We start from the raw sequence: 23601 nt of genomic DNA, 5'->3' as shown, positions 1-23601 counted from the left end.
TCTAGGTGGTATTCTAGCACATACTCGGCTCACCCAGTCTGTGAAAGCCATGTTACTTTCTATAGTTTCTGGAGTTTTTGCTTATGTTAGTCAAGCTCTTTAATAAAGCACTCCTGTCATCTGACTGAGATTAAAGGGCTATGAAATTTATGAATAGATGGGGAAATGCTTAGAAATCACTAAAATACTACAATCACAATGAAATAGGGCCACATTTTTGGTGTGGATCAGAATATTTTGATGAACTAAAAGAAGAGATAAAAGCAGTAAGAACCTATTAAGTGATAGGAGGGGAAAAAACTCTCAGTGATGCATTTGTAGTGGTGGAATCTACAAAGCTTCAAGGATGAGAAACTGTGGTAAGAATTCCTTTACATAATATATGAGTTGAAATGATGTGTGCAACAGGTAAACAGATAACATAAACAGTATCCATGAAAGTTGTGTTTATGTTGTAGACTAAAAAGGTTAATTTCTATAGCACAAGAAATAAGACATCCAGCTCTATATTGGTTAAATTCTGGCCTTCTTTTGAGTGGTAATGGTAAAACAAATGCTTTTCTGGTCATAGAAACTATGTGACTCTTCTGGGTTGGAATGTGGACCTCAAGAAACATTAAAGCTCAGAACTTCTGTACCTGAGATTGTAACCTCATTTGAACAGAGGGTCTTTGTGGATGATTAAGCTGAGGTGAGAAGAATGGCCACTTATCCAATGTTTTTTCATTATAAAGAGGAGCAATTAAGACTCAAACATGAAGACAGGAAAAGGATAACATGAAGACACAAGAGGAGAAATCCCTGAGAGGATTGAGGAGAGGCTGGAACTAATTTTCCTCTCCATCATCCGAACAAATTTAACCTTGCTAATGGCTTCCGTTTTGCATTTGTAGTCTTCAGGACTCACAGATAACACAAACTCAACTGATTTGTAGTTCCTTGTTTTGGCTGTCCTCACCAATTAAATAGCCAGCAGACTGGATATCACTAAAATATTTTTTCTCTAATTTAATTAATTTATTTATAGAATTTTCTTGAAATGACCATAAAGTAATGAAGTAGCAGGGAAAATTTAATAACTGGAGCATTAAAACCAAACTATTATTTGTAGTAATATGCCTTTTCATTCCGTTTAAGGCAGGAAATCTAAGAAAACATAATCTTACCTTGTAATTTTCTGACTATAAAAGTAATGGTTTTATCATATTTTTAAACTGTCAAAAATGTAAGTAACTCTATTAAACCATAGTTTATACTACACAGAAAATTACTGTGATATTTCTACTCCATTTGAGCCTCATCTTTAAAAAATGGTGTGTGTGTGTGTATGTGTCTATTTTTGAAATTTCTGAAGGAATAGTCATTGATGATTTTTAAACTGATGTCACACAGTAGGAGAGTCTGATATATTATTCTTATTATTTATAGAACAGGATACACATCAGCAGGTAATCAACAAGTTGTATCTTTAAAAGCACACATAATTCCATGTTTGTGTTTGAATTAATCTCAAAATACAGTTTCAAAAGCATGGCATGCTATTCTTGCACACTGAAGTGTTTTATTTGAAGTTGGAACATAAAGCAGTAATAGAAATGTGGTCCTTATGAAGCAGCTAATATTACTCCCTCACAGGATGCTTTGTAAAGTGGTTTATAAATGATGTGTAAATGCTTCAAAACAATGCTTTACAACACAGGCAAGTGTCATGAGCCTGTAGTTCTGTGGTAAAAGGCAGCCTGATTGTGGTTGTCTGTCCCATTACAAAGACTCTGGTGAGATGCTAAGGACTCAAAAATAAGATCATTTCCTTTTAATGTTATTCCTCACAGTGAAGTCTAAAATCATACAAAAGTATCCTTGGTTGTGACTAGTTATAAATATAGTAACTGGCTAGATAAATTCTATTCCTTTAGAGCATCTCTTTAATGAAAAATGTGGCTTCAAAAACTAATGGTGTTTTACTTTTATTCAGACATCTGTTTGCTAGACTTAGCATATTAAACAGAGATTACCTAATTAACTTTTCATGTTAAGTAAATAGAAAATAGAACTTTAATATCAGCTTATCTCAAATCCTGCATAGGTTGTAGCTCTACTAGACAACTGACCCATGAGTCTGACATTGAAATAGAATATTCTGTCTTTTAGTGAGCAAAGCGACTCAAAGTGACCCATGCTGAAACATATGCTTGTTAAGTGTAAGAGAAAAAAAATTAACTGACTTTTTTTTGTTTGTGAGTACATTTTTATTTCTCTAATGCTTAGAATACAACTACTAGATTTTATGACATTAACTGACTTTTTATAGTACAAAGTTATTTACTCTGGTTGTGGAGATGGCTTTATGACAAGGCAAATAAATAGAACAGAAAAGGAGCCATTTCTAATTACTCATGTGAAGTTTTTCTTTTTTTGTAGTGTGAACTTTTTGGGGGTTGTGTGAAAAATAGGTCATTTATCATCAATGAAATATTGAAATACCTTCCTTCAAAAGAAAGAGAAAAGAAAGGCAACTATCAAACTCTCTCTTGACTTGCTTTGCCTCCGCCATTCAATTGCTAGAGATTACTTAGGTTTACATGTTACATAAGATGAAACACACTGTAGTTCTAAGGGAGTTGTGTTCTCTTCTTCTTGAGTACTTGAAATATTCATGGAAATGATGGCATTTAAACAACTGTAAAAGGGAATCTGTGGTTTCTAGCAGTTGCAGAGTGATTTCTTTTTTGGGGGGGAGAAAGTGTGGTAGAGATATGCAGAGATTAGAAATCACAGAATTAAATTCTGTATGACACACAGAGTAAGAAAGCAAGAGCAAAGTGATGAGTTTCCATGGAAAGAATAGACTTCTGGAGTTCTGAAGATAATATTTACCTTATGAGGAAGACAGGCGGCGGTGGGTATGAATTTGCATATTCTAGTTTCAAGAACAGTTAAGAAATTATGAACCATAGAATCTAAAATACTTTCTGAAAAGCAATGCTAAGCATACTGAAAATGTTCTCTGGCTGGGGAAATGGCAATTTGAAGAGGAAGGAAGGAAGGAGGAAATAAGTAGAGGCCTGAAAGTATGAGGACTTCACACACCAGCCTGAAGATCCTGCACAGATTATGTTCAAAATAAATTGGCTTTAAATCAACTGTGAGTAAAAATGAGTAAGAGGCAAACAGCCAACTTTTGGTTTAGGAGATATAGTAATAAATTTAACATAGCTCAAACTTTAGTACAAGATATAATCATAGATTAGTGAAGAGAAAGGCGAGGCATTATTTAGTATCATGACATTTGCAGAATATATATATTTGCAGAGTATTGCTCTCTGGGAATGGTGTACAGAAACTCCAAGTTGCCTCTTAAAGGTCATGATGGATATAGTAGAATCAAGCTAAGGTTCATAAAATGAAGAGGACTTTCAAGACATGCAGTAAAATAGAAAGAAGTCCCCTCCCCAAAGTATTATTGCATTGTTGGCAGAACTGAGCTGAGACTCATAATCACTGAAACCAGCTATTTAACATATCAATTTTGTGGAGATGAGGAAGGAAACCATGAGTGGGGTGATAATCTATAGACCTCTGATTACATAGATACCATGTGAGAATATACTACTTGAACTTCTAGGAGCTCCTATTTCTAAACGGTTGAATTGTTGTTTTCTGACATCCTGTATGGCACTTACTTTAGCAATGTATATGGGAGATGGAGAGGAAGACCCTGCCACAGGGGAAAGGGTAAAGCTCCCATTGTGTCTGTCATGGTTCTCGTGGTTGTTGTGACCAACATCTTTTGCTAGAGAAGATCCCATTCTGCTTCAGTTGCCCTGAATCCTAATAGCAGTCTACTCGGTCAGAGATGTTTCGTGGCCTAGGGTTCAAAGTTCCAGGAACATGATGGGGGTAATCTGGAGTTTGAAAATGTGATAGATAATTTTGAAATTTGGAAATATCCAAATCTCATGTGGATACGAGGGGAGGTGGATGGATAGTAATGCATGTATGGTGTAAGAATAAAAACCCATGAATCAAAACCCACTTTGGGCTTTTGGATCTCTTGTACCTAGACAACAAAGTTGTTGAAACACATACTTGATCTTTTCTGCCTTTGGTTTGTAAATAGATACTTGAAATATATATTTATTATAGCATGACATATTCAATTGTGAATGATCAGCAACTGATTGAACAGAGCCCTAAAGTACCAAAAATGAAGACTGGAGGCAGAGCTGTGTCATCTTTAGTAGGGAATGAGTCACAATCACTTAAACCTGAGAGGAGAGAGGAACAGAAGACATTTTAGGAGAGAAGACTCTCAGAAATGAAATGAAGCTGTAATCACAGATGATGAAGCTTCAAAATTCATGGTAGATTTTGTCACAAAGCAGCAGTTTTCACTCCAGTTTTTGAATCTCTGTAGAATCTGAACAATCTTCCCTTTTTCAAGATGGTTTTTGCAGACAGGCTGGCTATACCCACAGCACAATATAAAAATTATACTTACAGTGGAGAGTTTTAAATTATTAGAAAATAAAAGACACTTAATGATGGGTACATTGCTATGTGTTACACCACAACTCAAAATCATTAAAATTGCTTCTCAGAAGTTTAATTAACCACACAAGCTCATTTTAAAAATGTTTTTAGTATCAAACTCCTTGAACATACCATCAACAATGTTGGACTCATTGAATATCTAAATGAAGAGCTCCTGTGGCCTACTCAGTTGGTGTGTGGTATTTAGAGGAACATTCAAAAAGAAAAATTAAATATAAGCACTAGACTATATTTCACAACAAGCAAACTGATTTGAATTGGATTTCAGACTCAAAAATTTAACTATACATTTTTTAGAATATACAATGACTATATACCACACTATGCACAAAAACTAACTCAATATAGATGGCAGACCTAAATAAACTGAAACTACAAAACTGGTAGAAGAAACAATTTTCCTTAAAGTTGACAGTCCCCCCCTCCTTCCTCCCCTCCCCCCCCTCTCTGTATACAACATCCTGGATACTGCCCCAGAGCTTTTTTTCCCTCAAGGCTAGCACCTGAGACACAGCTCCCTTTTTAGCTTTTAGGTTTGTGTTGGTTAATTGGAGATGAGTCGCATGACTTTCCTGTAAGGGTTGGCTTCAAACAGCAATCATCAGTTCTCAGTCTCTGAGTAGTCAGGATTATAGGTATGAGATACTGGTGCCTGACTGGCAATGATTATTCTTTTTAATAAATCTAAAAGCAGCATGCACACTCACACATACACATGCACACAGGCACACACAAATAAAAAACTTGGACTTCAAAATTAAACATTATTTACTATAAGGACTATTTAAAAATATGGGGAAATCTGGAGATAGTAAGACATATTTTCATGTATATCAGATAAAAGTTATTTTATGCAAGTGAGTAATTTAAGAGAAATTCAATGAAAAGTAAACACAATTCTATGTAGATTCTTCAAGAAGAAAGAATGGACAAAGGGCGCTGGAAACAATTCTGTACAGAAATGCCAATTAAAACTACAAATAGTAATACTTAGTCCTTACCATAGTAACCAAAATCATCTTGATGAGTAATAGCAAAGGGTAAGCAGATATGAAGGCATTTTTGACTGGGTGTGTAACATAGCCCTGTGGAAAATATCACAGCACTTATTAAGTAAAACTTAATTTATGCCCCTGCATTGCTGCCTCTAAGTATCTACCCAGTGTTCAAAGCCATGTTAAAACTAGGTGAAAATGGTGCCCAACAAAATCTTAACATTTTGGAGGCAGAGATAAGGAGCAAGGAGGATAGGATTCTGTATCTATATAGCAAGACATTGTCTCCAAAAAAAGCAAACCAAAAAAGAAAACAGCAAAATATATTTTAAAATCCTTATTAGTATATTATTATTATTAGTTATTGTTGTTGTTGTTGGTGGTGGTGGTGATTGTGTGGCTTGAATTCTGGACCTGGGCATAGTTTCTGAGCCTTCAGCTCAAGGCTAGCACTCTATCACTTGAGTCACAGCGTCACTTGAAAGAATCTATTGTATTTCAGTTTTTTTCACAGGGGCAAAGGAAAGCCTGATGCCCTTCCATAAAAAAAAATTACCCTGTATTAACTATCATGAAAATCTAACTATCAGGAAAAAATCTGAGCAGACACACAAGGGATGCATTGAGGTGTGGGCACATGGAATACAACTGAGGATCACAGAAGTGGCTCACACAGAAAATGTAGGAAAAGACACGCAGAGAAACATAGGAAAATTCCCTTTAGGTGAATGGATGATGGATGAGGATGAGTGAGAGACAGGTGGGTGCCTGTGTGATCAGGAATGGCGTATTATGGAAGGGGATGGAAAAACTGCCAAGTTTGATGGAGATGTTTTATGTTTTGCTTGTGGTTGTGCATTTGTCTAGATATATCATTTCAGCTCCTGAAGATGTGCATTGAAAATGGGAGTACTTGGGGCTGAGAGCATGATTTAAGAGATTAAAGACTTGCCTAGCAAATGCAATGCGTGTCATGGTGCCTCAATAAAAATACAAATGGTTTGGAAAATGGCTTTATTATAATATATGTACCAAACTAGTAACTTCTTGGCCATAGGTATGGTAGCAGTCTCCCTCAGGAAACACTCAGAAGCTTTTATGTACAATGGAGGTCTTGTTCTGAGAAGTTATCACCCTGAGTCATTTAGAAATTTAAAGACAACAATCGTGGCTTAAGCCTGGTGAAAGCAGAAAAATTAATGATAAAAATTTCCCACCAAGGGCCAGGAGTTTAGCCTAGTGGTAGAATGCTTGCCTAGCATGTACGAAGACCTGGGGTTGATGCCTTCATACATAGAAAAAATCTGAAAATGGTGCTATGGCTCAAGTGCTAGAGCTCTAGCCTTGAGAAAGCCCAAGGACAGCACTCAGGCCCTGAGTTCAAGCCCCAGGACTGGCAAAAAAATAAAGTAAAAAAAAATTCTCACCAAATAAATATACCCTTCAGGGAATAAAAACTCATGGTTCCATATTAAGAGATGACTTGAGGAATAGTAATGAGAAAGAGCCAGTGACTTCCGAATTTTTCTTCCTCTCTGTCTCTGTCTGTCTCTCTTTTTCAGTCTTAGAAGAAGTTAGTTAGAAAATTAGGGAAACTTAGGGGTTCCTAAGAATTGAATTTTGGTGTGGAGGAATTGCTCTGAAGGCGGTAAAATAGAAATTTGTTTACAACTATTCCAGTTGATCTGTTTTGTAATTCTTTCTACTTTTTTTTATCTTGTGTGTTCGTTAGAACTCATGGAGAGTAGAAATCACTATAGCAACTGTGTATCTACAGATTTCCTTAAGTTCTAAATATCCAGATTTGTAAGTGTTTATTGAGCTCTGACACAAAAAAATGGTTATCCAATAAATTAAGTGAAAATTCTACTCACCAATTTATTAAGATATCCACGTCGCCCTTAAATTCTAAAGATGACAACAGAATCTGTGATTTGTTTTTGTTAGTGATGATTGTAAAAGACAACCTCATCATGTAACCTGATTTTGAAATCCATTAGCTGAGTTCTTAAGGAGTGTAGAGAACTTTACTAAAGCCTGGGCTTCTGTTTTGTGTGATCCCTTCAAGTTCAGTTCTCTTGAATGTGCCAAGATTCTTGTTGCTCAGAAACACACATCATTTCTCTTCCTTTGTGAGGTCTTCTCTCTGTCTTCCACTCTTCTTCCTGTCTACTCCCCTTGACAGTATTAAAAATCTTCACCATCCCTATTCATAAGACACCTATATCATAGTAAATACAACCAGGAATTTAATTTCATACTCAGTCTCAATTTTCTCCTCTGTGCCTCATTACTAAGGGAAAGTCATGATGTTTCCTATGAGTGTTGGTCCCTGAGGGCCTGCTGCATCCTCCCTGTCTGGGATGTTGTGGGATATTGATTTAAAACTGTGTTCCTGCAGTGAGTAAAGATGATGATGTGAGGGAGTAAGATCAGATGCCTGACTGGATTGAATCATGTCACTGCCTGAATCTTGTGGGACAATCTCAAGCTTCTCCATGGCAGCTTAGTTAGATGGCACCATTTGTGTCAGATGGTGGCTCTCACTTGCTCCTTCTCATCCTCTTCTTCCATATCTGCATTCTAAAGCAATTGGGCCATACATGACCCTGTGTCACCAGCTCACCCATGTCAGTCAGCTTTCCTTGTAGTAAAGTAATTGGCAAGGTCACACATTATCTCTTGATATTATCTTGTACAGATGCTTATCTTCCTCATTCTTCATTGATAAAATCTGTCTTATCAATCAGGATTTCGTTCTCTTCTGTTGTATGAATGTTTCCTTGGCTTTTATGCTTCCACAATATCTCACATAATCAATCTTCTGCTATTCTTCTTTCTCTTCACCCTCTTTTTCTCCCATCTTCTTTTTTTTCTTTCTGGTTTGTACATGCATATTTCCCTTGTAACAGGATGGACAGGATAGTCACAATGTCAGAAGCAGGCTAATACATGGGTTTGGTGTTCTATATGTCTCCTTAGTGAGTGAATGAGCAGATGCATATTTCAATGTACATCCTTGGATACTTTTTTTGCCAGGGTATTTTTGCAGTCAAAACTTCTATATTCCCTTTAATCTGAGGAGGCATCTGCTCAATGTGATAGCCCTATTCATTTACCTGTAGTTAGCTTTTGTTTAATGTACTGGAGTCATTTGATCCACAAGGCTAAAGAATTAGAGCAAATCTGGACTAAGATCCCTTTAACACTGATACCTTTAGGTGAATAGGATTGGATGGTTCCAGCTAGACAAATCACTCCATACATTCCATATAAAAGTGAAGTACTTAAGTAAAAATTTATAAAGATACCTAAGAGAGGAATGGGAGAACAAAGATAGTCCCAATAAACTCAGGAGGTTAAAAGAACAGCACAAGTTACTCTTATAGACACCTGGGGTCATATAAGAGCTGTATCCTGTACATAGAATGATAAACAGGTATTTTAAAACCTAGGATAAAACACGCCAGGAGCTTTTCAAATTAAATTATTCCATTTTTCATATCCAATTAACATACAACAAAAATAACTGCCATTCCTCACAAAAAGGATGGATGACAGAATTTGATTCCCATAAAATGCCTCCTAAAACTTTAGCTTTGTTTTTTTAATTTAAAGATTGTATTTAAACATCACATCAGCAGAAGCATGAAAGTGTTATAATGAATTCTCTCTACACACAGTAAGGTATCTCTAGCAGATGAAGGGAAATTTCTGTGCGTTTCATGATCATTATTTTCTGATAATGTTAATTAAGCCCCCTCCTGGGCTGATAGTGAAGCTTAGTAGTCCACAGTAAGCATAGAACAGATGTTGTCCTCAACCTTATGCATCACAGAAATAAGACATATGGCATTGTTTCATATGTGCTTACAACAAGAAGTGACTAAAAATGTGACATGGTATTTATAAATCTGTAATTATTTGGCTGGAAGTATCTATTATTGCCACTTACTTACTGTCCATGCAATTCAAGGACCTGTTTCCTTCTGTATATTATGGACTATAAGTACTGTTTGGTAGAACATTTTACCTTTCCCTCCAAAAGTTTTGGGGAACTTCACCTTTTTTTTCCCTAGCAAAATAATGAAAATATTTGTCCTGGGAAGCTTTATCCATCACTGACTATTTTTTTTTGCCAGTCCTGGCACTTGAATTCAGGGCCTGAACACTGTCCTTGGGCTTTCTCAAGGCTAGTGCTTTACTACTAGAGCCACAGCACCACTTCCAGCTTTTTGCTATGTATGTGGTACCGAGGAATGAAACCTGGGTCTTTGTACATGCTAGGCAAGCACTCTACCACTAGGTCCTAGCTTTGTTGTTTTTTTATTGAACCAATTTTATGCATCAGTAGTAGAAGTCTGGGAAATGCTACAGAACATCAGTATTTTTCAGGTATACATCCATTGTAAACAGTAAGCTATTGGTATAGGAAAGATGTTTGTGTCCCATTAGATAAGAGTATCAACAAGCTAACAGCTTTATGTATCTCAACTATCAGTGGGTGTGACAAAACACTGAAAATAACTTAGAAGTGGGGAAGGTTTATTTGGATCCCAGTTTCAAGGGTTTAGGTGGTAGTTATTTGGCTCCATTGTTTTGGGGCCTATAGAGTGAGGCAGAACATCAAAGTTCTCACCTCATGGTGGCCAGGAAATAGAGAGACAGATAGCCTATGACCCCCAAATCCCCCTTGAAGGACACAGGAGGTGTCAGCAGAGCTATGCTCAATCTGCAGGCTCAAAGAAATGTCTTGCTTTGCCCTTCCAGTGTTTGGTGGCTTCTGGCATTCCTTGGCATGTGAAAACATTGCCTTCATCTGTGCTATCGTCACACCATTTCCTTCTGAGTGCTTCTCTGTGTCCTTAAGAACACTCATCATTGGACTTGAGATGTATGTGTACCCGATGTTATACCTAGATCCATAAGTTACACTAGATTTTCTTTTAGTGGGTCGTGGGTTTGAATATACTGGGTATTTTGAGTGGGCATAATACTTTCCTTTCTTCTGAAGTTCTTTACTATAAAGCCTGATGAGTCTATTCAAGGTTTGCATTTAGACACCAGCAGGTTAACAACATATTTTAGCAATGTGAAGTTCCCAGAAGTTTATGGCCCTTGTTTTGACTAAATTGTATCATCTCAACTCTAATTGATATGTTAAATTCCTTACCTTTAAAACACCTGTATTTGGAAATATGATGTTTAAAGAACTGAGAGAAGGATCTTACTTTAATATGATTGATGTCCTCATAGAAAGAAGACATGACAGGGACACCACTACACAGAGATGATGCTGTAAGAGGAAACAGAGAGGAAGGGACCACCTGCGTGGCAGGAAGAAAGGCTGCATTGGAAACCACCTGTCCAGATTCCTAGCCAACCCTGGCCTTGGACTTCACAGCTTCAGAACAGTAAGAAAACAGATTTCTACTGTTTAAGTCTTTCGGCCTACGGTATTCTATCTGGCAACTTGATGACCAATATATACCCATAATACTAGATTTGAGGAATCTTGAAGAAGCATTTAGTGATGCCTTTTGTAGCTTTGTAGTCCCTTGTCTGCATTCTGTGTGAGCTATTAATCCCAGCATTAGTACGATCTTTTGTTTCTCCCATTTCATCTTCTCTGGATCATCTTATAAATGCCCCCCACCCCACAATAATCAGACATTTTTTATCCTTATATTTTATTTTATTATCGTTGGGGTAATGTATAGAGGGGTTTACAGTTACATCCCATCTTAAATTATAAGGCAAAAATGACTACACTAAAAAAAACAGCATCTAGAAGATAAAAGATAGGGAGTTTATGTGGGATTATCCATTTTACGTATGTTTCTGGGTAGATACATTTCTGGACATTTTAAAGTACTAACAAGAATTTTTCATTTTGTTCAGTGGCATTATCCCAAAATATCCTCATCAAACATCATGCTGCCAAAGATAAATATAAACTCCCTTTCCTTGCTCTGCTCACTATGGACCATCCTCCGACACAGGTTCAAGGAGATGTCACTTAACAATGCTTCCATGAGGCCAAGGCCCTCATCAGTGCTGAGATTCACACAGCTGTGTTTGTGGAGTGAAGCCTTTAGTCTGATGATACTTAGCTTGCAGAGAATAAACTACACATCTGGGAAATCATGGGAGAAGAATATGTACTTTATGTAGAAAAGAGCTACTTAGCTTCTTTCTCCTTAGAAGTACCTAAACTGGCAAATTATGAACTCTGCTGCAAATGAGATAGTATCTTCTGCAGAAGCAGAATTGATTTCGTTGGTGGTGATTGCTGGTCTCTGACTCAGGAGAGCTTCAGAAAGTCACTGCAGTCAGCTGAAAGCCACTGCTTCAGCGCCTGTCAAAGCTGCTTGTCCATTTCTTTGATGATGTTTCTTGTTCTATCTGAAAATCTGTGGTGCACTGACTCAACTTACTGGACACGCTAACCCAATATTTTATTTAGTTTCTCCTTAACATCAGGTCTTCATAGTCTATTTTCAGTTACTCCGGTCCATCTTTTTCAGTCTCCTTTCTTATACCTTAACTTTTCCCTGACATTAAAGAGAAGCTTTTGGGTCAGTCCTAGGACCTCTGGGCTTTCCTGTCCACATCTGCTTCCTTAGTGTGCTCTTGGACTCTAGTAGCAGTAGGCCTAGAATGACCTGGATATCAATATGCCCAATTTATATATTTTCTCCTGCTTTGTCTTTTTTTTTAAACTGCCAGCTGCCTTTCAGAAATCTCCCTAACCAAAACACATTTATTCTGTCTATACATCATCTTCTCCGTCCTCAATCTGCCCCACCCAAGATGTTCTCCATATCAGTGAAGAAAAATTACTTCCTGGTACCACAGGGTCAAAAATCTAGACTCAAGTCAAGTAAGCACCACAAACCTGCAGCACTCAGAAAACAGAAGAGACAGAAACAGAGTCTCCCTCTCTTAGAGAGCTGGTAGAGCGAATTATGACTCACTTACCCTTTCATCTTGGCTCAGAGATGACACGAGATTTCATAATCCTTGAGTCTCCCAGTGCTATAATGAAATAGATTTATGAGCAGGGGTGATATCGTCTAGTAGCCATGGAAAATTATAGAATTCCATGAAAGCATGAATCTTTGCTTCAATGCCATATTCCAAAGCCTGGGCCACTATAGGTGTCCAACAACTATTTGTTTATGAAGAGTGAACTCTATTATTCTTTGTTATGTAAAACTGCCCATTATTAGAGACATTTTCAAATGCTATGGGTCCATGTTCTTTCTATTAACATATTAACATCATATTCTTTACTACTCTCTCTCCATCATTAGACATGGTTTTCTTTATGCTCAAGAATATTTTAGATAAGTATCAAATCAGAGATATCGATTAACACTACGTGTAAGTTCATTATCCTTTATCTGAAATAAAATGCTTGGGACTAGACTTAGACTTATTTCTCTCTCTGTCTCTCTGTTTCTCTCTCTCTCTCTCTCTCTCTCTCTCTCTCTCTCTCTCTCTCTCTCTCTCTCTCTGTGTGTCTCTCTCTCTCTCTCTCTCACTCTCTCTCTCTCTCTCTCTCTCTCTCTCTCTCTCTCTCTCTCTCTCTCTGTGTGTGTCTCTCTGTCTCTTTCTCTCATACACACAGATGTGAAGAGTTTTAGGCTTCATTGCAAGTTCAAAAATTATGTTCTGAAATTGTGTCATTTAAGATTTCATAATTATGAATTGTGTATATGAGCTTAGTTTGTAATTTGATTTGTGTGTGTGTGTGTGTGTGTGTGTGTGTGTGTGCGTTGTATCATGGGGCTTGAACTCCGCCTGGGTACTGTCCTCTTCAGCTTAAGGCCACTGCCCTACCCTTGGACCTGGGCATTGTCCCTGAGCTCTTAAGCCCAAGGCTACCACCCTACCCATGAGCCAAGCCCCGCTTCCCACTTTATAGAGGTTAATTGGAGATAACAGTCTCAGGTCCTTTTGTTCCTGGGCTGGCTTTGAACCTTGATCCTCAGATCTCAGTCTGAGTAGCTAGGATTACAGGCGTGAGCTACCATGCCTGGCTCTGTAATTTGATTTTTCAAAGTCCATTATTACTTTTCTTTTGTGGAACTAGACAAAAATGTTTAGAAATAGATGTTGCAACTTGTGTTCTTGAGCCAAGGAACCACTTGTAGCTTTCTTTTTCTTCTGGGTATGTGGTATTGAGGAATCGAGCCCAGGGCTTTGTGTATGTCAGGCAATTACTCTACCACGAGGCCATATTCTTACAAGCTGAGTGTCTAGAAAACGCACAGATTTATTGAAAAGTTTGGCCTAGTGGTAGAGTGCTTGCCTAGCATGCACGAAGACCCAGGTTTGATTCTTTGGTACCACATATATAGAAAACAGTCAGAAGTGGTGCTGATGCTCAAGTGGTAGAGCTCTGGCCTTGAGAAAGTCCAAGGACAATGCTCAGGCCCTGAGCACAAGCCCACAACTGGCAAAAAATAATATCTTTGTTTTTAAAAGATGGCTTCAAATATTGAGCAAGAATGAAAAGGCAAGACATGATATACAACCAAAGACTTTTCCTATTCATTTTCAGTAATTACTAACTACTGCTTTGAATAGTTCTGCATTACTTTAGTCTGGAAATTGAATATGTCTTTCTTAGCATGAGCGCCAGCATGTGTAGCAGCTTGAAGCCCTTTTGGAGCTTTGTACATAAAGTCTTCTCAGGAAACTTCAAAGCAGTCTTTTATCTTTTCTTCAGTAAAAAAAAAAAAAAAACATTTATATGCTTTGTACACAAGGAAAGTTCCTTTTGCCCTTTTCAGTTTCTGTATATGTCTTCATATCCTCTTGAAGTCAGATATCTCTAGTAGCTAAGTAAAATAAAAAATAAAATTTTACCAATGAAATCTGGCTTAGTCCATGGATGGATGATCTTTTCTAAAGAATGATTCTCCTGTGAGAATTAGTCTTTCTACCCTGGAGCTGCCCTTGTGCAACTCTACCTATGTTAGACTCATTTTGATTCAATGAGCTTCTATTCTACAGTCTGTCTACTCACTGACTGGGACACAGTTTTTTACAGAAAGCTACATTCTCATCTGCGCTGATGTAAAGTAAATCCATGGTACTTGGGCAGTTGTGAACACATAATACCATTTTTGTTTCATTAATATGTATCAGTATGGGCAAACTTCCATTGCTTCTAAATGAAAACTTGAAGATATACTAGCAAATGCCTTCCAGTCATGATTAAATAAATGTTAACTATGTTATTTATCAAAGATGATAAAAGTATAGCCAAGGACATCAAAGTTCTACCATCTTCAAAACCATTCCTGCTCTGTGATCTTTGTCTTTCTGAGTAGAAAATTCAGTTTCTTTGAAGATGGCCATTGTACCAGAATATTATCTTGAAATTATTGGATACATGCCAAAACATTTCAGACATAGTGGTGTTTCGTGTGACCGACTTTCTCCGTCTTGGATTCTGCAATCTTTCTACAATTTCTTATGGATAAAGTTCTACATTTTCCTAATCCCCATGGGAGAGCTGATTCTTCCATTTGTCTCTTACCTGGTTTATGTAAAACATGTATTATGTTAAGAAACCTTAAGTTCAGGTAGTCCCAATGTAATCATCTCCAATTTAGTGCCCAGATGACTCTGGTGTTTACAATACCACCAAGACCAAGTTTCTCTACTTCCAATCTGAAGCCAAAAAGTATGAAAGTTTTCCCAGAGAAGACTTTTTCATGTCTAAAGTAAAGGAGGGAGGAATAGTCAATCTGGGTTTTAGGATGGAAAACTTATAGTTCTGAAGAAATCTACTAGAACTATCTCTAGAGGAAAAACAAAAAACCCTCTTTTTTTGGAAGTTTTCTCAAAATGTGTGTTGGGTCCAGGTTTTGATTTCCATGTTAATCATCAGCAAGTATAAATTCTAATATCTTTTAGATTTACTTCATTTTTATGATTTAACAGAAAGTTGAATTCATGTACCTTTTCAGATGTTCAAGTGTGCAGTTGGGCCAGTCTAGCTTGGTTTTTAGGTAGGTTTCTTAGCTCTGTTACTAAGGTAGAAATTTTAGGTAGGCGATTTACTACTGTGGGTTGTTTCATAGGAATTTCTACCTACTGAGATACCTATAGACATATACGTAAAGAAAATTGGATAAGAGATATCACAGCTGGAGGCTAATCAGATTTCCCATTCCTTTCCCAGCATCTTACCATTTCTTAATAAACACTAATTTGCCTCTGTAATCCTAGTTCCAGGAGAATAATTTGATGTTTAATGTCCTGTGTGACTAAATTTTTAGAATTATTAGAGTTAGGAATATAAGCAAAGGAAACTCTCTGGACACTTTCAGTTCCTAAGAAATAGCATCCTATCTTTGGCATTGATAACCTTATTGTGTGCCACAAAAAGTGCTTTATAAAGATATGAAGTGGGTAATCAAAGTTTTATCATTGGTAAGCAGACACTATAAGGATATCTCAACCATTTTGATCTCTGAGCTTTGGAGCAAGGTCTTTCAAATGAGAAACTTTGCACTGAAGACCAAGAGAGAAGAATCATAGTATATTCTTCAAAGTTCTTGTTATATCATACTTGAGAGATGGTCTGGTCACACAACACGGGCCTCTAGGGAGCTCCTTTACTTTTTAATTGGTTGAACTGCTCAAAAATATGGCTTATGTCTCTTATAGGCCAAAAGGGCCTGGGGATGCTGAAGCCTTCTGTAGGAAATCTTTGGACCCCATAAAATGAACTGACTTTCTCTGAACTGCATGCTTTGTAGTTGAAACCTTTAGTGTCCTGTGATTCTTGAGCAAATATCCTAGGAAGCTGGAATGATGGCTCCATTTTATGGATATCATAACTTTTGAAAGGAAATTGCAAAACAGTATTATAAATCGTGGTGAGGGGAAAAACTACCAGCCCCAAAAACATCTTATACTGTGCTTCCAAAGGAAGTGGGAACAGCAAATGGATTTTCTTTTCATTGTATTTATTGAGAGTTGATGCTTATTTGGCTATCTTAAATTTTTTTCTATAGTCATATTTATTTTTACAATGGATTTTGGACTACCCATGTTTATTCATCACATCCACTTTCTCTGTTAATTATTACATCTTTCATTGAACTTTTTATCTCAGGAATATTGAGGATACTGAATGCTGTCAAATAAGTTATCAAAAGTGCAGTACACTATGAGATTCACCTAATAAAATCTTTAGGAGGTCTCCAGAGCCACCTCAGTTTTTCATTCTTGGAAGTGTATCTATTGGTTCTTTTATATCTTTCTAGTTTTACAGGAAGTGACACTAATCTTTCCTAAATCTCCCAGGAGTTTTGTGCCTCTACACTCCCTCCTTTTTTAAGCCTCTTTCCATTACCCTATATTACATTTTCATTCTTTAGGCAGAGAATCCATTTTAGATATGGCTCCTTGTAAAGATTTTCTTACACATCACATATGTTTTCATAATTTTATAATACATGCTATTATAAGAGCTGCGAAATAAATGTTGCCAAAATGAACAACTTTGTTGTTCAAGTATTTAATTTAATTAGGTCTGAGTAAGCGTCATGCCATATAGTCCTTGCAGACAGAACAGGAACCCTCAAACATCTGCAAGTGCATTCTTCTATAGTAATATTTTAAAATGCTATACTATACGTATCTCAATTACTACTAGTACCTGTTACTTCTCTCTATATTGGGTCACTAGTTCATAGCATTTTCTCTGAGATTAGGAGAGGGAGATTTATACTTACAGAAAACCAACTCTGTGTGTGTGTGTGTGTGTGTGTGTGTGTGTTTGTGTGTACCTGATGGACCTTATGTGGAAAATGTTGATTATGACTAGTTCTTGCTAAGTAATCAATTAATTTGTCAACATTTGATTTACTTGCTCAAGGATTCCATCCTGGCTTTCTGTAGCAAACAAGTTTTGAGCATTTGTTAACTAATGAACTGGGTCCCCGCTTGTGCCTCTGTGTTTCTAGAATCTGATCTGCTGCTTTTTTATCACTTGGTATTCACCTGCTATTGTTTCTTGCTGTTCTTTGCTGTTTATTTCATAGGCTTTTCAGTTTCTGGGCTTGAATTGCAACCAAGCTCAGGAGTGGTTACTGAGGTCACTGAAAATCAGCAATCTCCCCATGGGAGCCATGCTTAATTCCTCACAAATGCCAAGATGCTAAAATAGGATGCCCGTGCATATGCTTGTCTAGATGAGCATTTGAGAATCATGAGGTCATTGCAATGATTAGGGAGTAAAAATGCCAAAGAAGATCAATTTTTCCACAATTCTTACCCATTATAAAGTGGTTTAGGTAGATACGTATGTAAAAGGACCATGAATATAGCAGGTTTGTAGTGATGATACAGTAAAAGTTATTGCTTGGAAAATAATTTGTTATTGTTGTTATTGCCATTTAGATCATCCTTTAAAGTGTACTTTTGCAGGCCTTATTGCTATGGCCTAGAGGTAGTTTGTCTTCCAAGAATTCATGTGTTGTAATCTTGGACCTGGCTGTGGGAGTGGTGCGGGGACTGTGCAACTTTAAGAGGAGTCTAATGGGAAGGCATTCAGTCATGGGGCGGAGAGGGGGGGGGGGCTCTGTTCTTGAAATCAAATTACATAGTTTTCATGATATGAGACTACTTTAAAAGAGCGAATCCAGCTCCTCCCCATTTCTTTTTTGCAAGTTTTAGGGCACCACATTCTGTGTATGTGGACTCGAGCCCAGCCATAGCTTGATGCATGCTAGGCAAGCACTCTACCACTAGGTCACACTTCTGCCCTCTCCTCATTTTTTTGACTTCTTGACATTCATTTATTTTTCTTTTTTCTTTTCTTTTCTTTTTCTTTCTTTCTTTTTTTTTTTACAAATACAAGTAAATTATTTTATTTACCCTCATTCTATCCAGCATCTTAAAAGGTAGATATTATAATCCTAAAAAGTATCACTAGAATCTCCAGTGTTCTGGAGTTTACATTCCCCTTCTTGCATTTTTTCCATATATTTTTTATTATAATTAATAGAAGGATTACATTACATTCTCCAGATGGAAGGTGCATTACTTCACATACATAGATACCCTTTCTCATGTCTTGGTCCCCATTTCCCTCCCCCCATCCTACACTCATCTTGTTTTTCCCCCTTTCCTATCCAATTTCAAATAACCAAATACGCATATATCCAATATATCAGATAACAAAGTGAAATACTGCAACAATATGAGATAACTAAGGGACAGCAAAAGAGATGAGAGATAACATAGTACATTAAGGATAACAATAACTCATTATATGGCCTTTGTTTCTATATCCTATAGGTCCTTTCATTTAGCATCACAATGTATGGCCTTATGTATCTAGGTTTTGCTCTACTGCAAATCTCTGCGAGAAGAGTCCAAGGTTTCTACTGATTATGGCAAATGAGGGAAACCATTGAGCCTATGTTCCTTTGAGTCTGGCTTACTTCACTTAATATGATTTTTTTCTAAGTCTTTCCATTTCCCAACAAATGGGGAGATGTTGTTCTTTCTGACAGCAGCATAGAATTCCATTGTGTATAAATACCACATCTTGTTGATCCTCTGATCAACTGAGGGACATCTGGGTTGGTTCCATATCTTTGCTATGGTAAATAGTGCTGCAATGAACATTGTTGTGCTAGTGGATTTAGTATGTCCTTGTTTCTGGATGATTGGGTAAATGCCAAGTAGTGGAATTGCTGGGTCATAGGGGAGCTCTATGTTTAGACTTTTGAGACACTGCCACACTGCTTTCCATAGTGATTGAATGAGTTTGCACTCCCACCAACAGTGTAGTAGTGATCCCTCCTGGCCACATCCCCTCCAGCATCTGTTGTTATTAGTTTTCTTGATCCTGGCCATTCTAACTGGAGTGAGGTGGAATCTTAGAGTTGTTTTGATTTGCATTTCTTTTATGACCAGAGATGTGGAGCATTTCTTCATGTGTCTATAGGCCATTTTTGTTTCTTCTTCAGAGAAGACTCTCTTTAAGTCTTTGGCCCATCTTTTGATGGGATGGTTGTTTCTTTGGAGATTAATTTTGGATTGATTCAATTTTTTGAGCTGTTGATATATTTTAGATATGAGGCCTTTGTCTGTTGTATGGTTAGTGAAGATCTTCTCCCACTCTGTAGTCTTTCTAGTTAATTTGCTAGCTATGTCCTTTGCCATACAGAAGCTCTGCAGTTTAATGCAGTTCCACTTATCAAGCCTTTCTCTGATTTGTTGTGCTTCTTGGTCCTTATTAAGAAAGTTTCGACCTGTGCCAAGGAGGCCTAGTGTGTCTCCTATTCCTTCTTGTAACGTTTTCAGTGTATCTGCTTTTACTTCGAGGTCTTTGATCCAGTTGGAGTTAATTCTACTGCAGGGTGACAAGAAAGATCCAACTTTAGTTTTCTCCAGGTGCTTAACCAGTTCTGCTAGCACCACTTGTTGATAAAGGGGATCAAATAGGGAAAGAGGAAGTGAAACTCACCCTCTTTGCAGATGACATGATTCTGTATTTAAAGAACCCTATAGAATCCACTCCCAAGTTCCTCAAGCTGATTCAAAACTTTGGAAAGGTAGCAGGGTATAAAATTAACTCTCAAAAATCAACTGCCTTCCTCTATGTCAACAGTGAGAGGAACGAGGCAACAATCAGGAAAGCAACTCCTTTTGCAATAGCCTCAAAGAAAATAAAGTACCTGGGAATTACCTTAACTAAGAATGTAAAGGATCTTTTTGATGAAAACTTTAAAACCCTGAAAAAGGAAATTAAAGCAGAACTGAAGAAATGGGAAAACCTCCCCTGCTCCTGGAATGGAAGAATCAACATTGTGAAAATGACAATCTTGCCAAGGGCTATCTACAAATTCAACGTAATACCCATCAATATCCCAATGTCCTTCTTTATAGAAGAGGCAATCCAAAATTTCATATGGAATAATAAAAGACCCCGTATAGCGAAAAACACTTCTTAGCAGAAAGAACAGCGTAGGAGGAATTTCAATAGCAAACTTTAGACTCTATTACAGAGCTATAATAATCAAAACAGCTTGGTACTGGCACAAGAACAGGCCTGAAGACCAATGGGATAGAACTGAAGACCCAGATATTAAAACACAGAGCTATGGCCACCTAATCTTTGACCAGGGAGCCAAAAAAAAAATAGAATGGAAGAAAGACATTCATTTATTTTTCTGTGCCATAAGAGATCCTCCAAATGCCTGAGAAGACTCCAAGTGCCTGAGCTAAATAAGCTTACTTTCTGTGTACTCAGCACAAAATTTCTTATAGCAAATATAATTACCGAGATTTTGGGGAAAGGTAGGAGAAAGAAAGGAGGCACACTTTTTAGAGGTTTCTTCAAATCCGGTATGTATCCGGTATTTCTGAATGGATTACCTTTCTTCCCAGCCTAATTTTAATCTGTATACCAACTGAAATAGGTTGTCTGGGAGTTAGATACTGGCACTGTTATGTACATATTTAAATTCTTTAGGTGCTATTCATGAACATTTGGGCTTACAAATTCCTGTGCCAGATTAATGAAATTTCTTCTATGTCTGAGTTATTTTGTTTATACATCTGTAAAAGCATACTAATTTAATACATGGGGGCAGGCAGGATGATTCAATGTATGTTTGCTCTTGGCGAACTTGTGGCCAAAATCAAAGGTCCAGAATGTTACAGTACATAAATCTGGCTGTTCTCATTTTATGGTAGGTTCAGGGCAAAAGGCTTTACAAAGTAGCTGAAAATAAATTGGAAAACATTCTAATAATGAAAAAAATGTTGTAGTGTTTGCGACCGGAGTTAAGTCAATATTTTAATGATAGTAATTATACATTGTCTCTACTCATATAAACCAGAATTTCAAACTTCTTTTTTCACATGCCTAGAAATTTAATAGCATCTCAGAATATATCTTATTGCTATCCACAGTGGACAGATGACACAACAGAGGCATGAAAAAGTTGAGAATCTGTAAATTAGGAATCTGAATTTTGGTTGAGATTTGAACCAGTCTTTTTGTAGAATTCTAGGGTATTAAAGTCTCATGAAATACTTCAACTTTGACTGGATGAAGTGACAGTGTATGAATGAAAGCCACTTTTAAAAATAAGTATGTGGGGCTGGGAGTTTGGCCTAGTGGTAAAAGTGCTTGCCTAGCATGCACGAAGACCTGGGTTCAATTCCTTGGTACCACACACACAGAAAAAAGCCAGAAGTGGTGCTGAGGCTCAAGTGGGAGGGCTCTAGTCTTGAGAAAGTTCAAGGACAGTGCTCAGACCCTGCGCTCAAGCCCAGGATTGGCAAAAAAAAAAAAAAATGTGTGTGGGCCAGGAGTGTTGCCTAGTGGTGGAGTGCTTGTCTAGCATGATAAAGCCCTTGCTTGATTCCATGGTACCACATACACAGAAAAAGCCCGAAGTGGAGCTGTGGCTCAAGTAGTAGAGCAATAGTGAGAAAGCGTAAGGACAGTGTGCAGGCCCTGAGTTCAAGTGCCAGGACTTGCAAAAAAACAAGAAAGTAAGTGTGTGAACTGTGAAGAAGGTGGCATTTAAACTCTACTTACTTTCTACTGTCTGTCAGAAATGTCTATTTCTGATGTCATAGGCTCTAACTCCTCTGAAACAAATTTCTTCAAAATGCAAGGACTTAAAGCCTCACAGAATTATTATTATGTTATGGGTTCAGTAATACTGATATGGTTCAACTAAGTTCTCTGATTTAGGATTTCTTATAAGGATTTCTTGAAGGGAGGCAGGACTAAGGAGGGCTCCTCTTCCAAGCTCACTCATATCTCCTGTGAGAAAAATTCAGTCCTTTGGAGAACGTTGACTAAAGGGTTAAGTTTCTAACTGCACTTTACGTGGGCCTTCCTTCAAGGTACACCTGAAGAGAGTCAAGGAGAACAGCAGCAAGATGGAAGCCAACTTTTGATAACCTGATTTTGAAGGTGATGGCTGGTCATACTGGCTGAATTCCATACTATCCTTTACTAACAAGTCTGTTCTGACTTCTCCTCAAGAGGAGGGGTTGCAAAAATGAAAAAAGGTGTGTACTCCTTGGTGGTGGATCATTTGAGGTCTATTTACAAAGACTGCATGTGGCACAATGAAACGTCAGCCGGGTACATGCACATGGCTCTGCCTCTAGCTGTGCCCATGAATTTTCTACCCAGGTGAAGAGGAAGAGAAAGGGTGGCTTGGTTATCAAGATGGCACCAGCTATAGATTCGTATCCCAGTGTCTTGATAAAACAACTCCTTTTCTCCTTTATAAGTTTTATGTCTGCTGTACATCTGCACAAGCATATACTCTGCTATAAAATTTCTCTCACATAGGTGATGGTCTAATACTTAACTCTCTCTCTCACTCTCTCTCTCAGTCTCTCTCTTTCTCTCTCTCCCCATCCCCCCACTCTCTCCCTCCTTCTTTTTGTTGGTCTCAATTTTTATACTTATGAGGAACATATCCACAACTACAATCTCTCACTCTCGAAATCAGGCTTCTTGAAACACCAATTTTCAAATAAAACCCTCTTAAATAACAGCATTGTTTTTCTGTGACATCTCCAAATTCCTTTATATCACTTATCTTCTATTACATCTGAGGAAGAGAATATCAATCAATTTCCCAGTAAACTTATCTAGCCGAGCAAGCATGCTATTTTTCTTCATTAAAATACATGAAATATTTTATAATCTTTTCTATTTTATTGGCCCCTATGACTCCCACAGGTATCTGTTCTTCTTGGCCACATAAAAGAATGCTCTGGGTGATGAAATGTTGTAGCTTCACATCTTGGACATCTCCTTTATATAAATACGTACCCTCAGAGCTGGGATAGCCCTCAGGAAGGCAGGGGCTTTCCATGTGATTCACATGCCACAATTGACTCTGGTTGTCCATCAGGCTGTTTTCAGATCGAGCACAGGATGAACACACTCTGGTTATCTTCCACCTCGCAAGGGAGGGCTGTCAATGTACAGGTCATGTTTTCTAAAACAAAAATAATCACCATTAGACCAACA

This window comes from Megascapheus bottae, chromosome 1, assembly GCF_031878675.1.
Source record: "Megascapheus bottae isolate mThoBot1 chromosome 1, mThoBot2.hap1, whole genome shotgun sequence".
Lineage (NCBI taxonomy): Eukaryota > Metazoa > Chordata > Mammalia > Rodentia > Geomyidae > Megascapheus > Megascapheus bottae.
Note: the sequence above shows the minus strand (reverse complement) of the source record.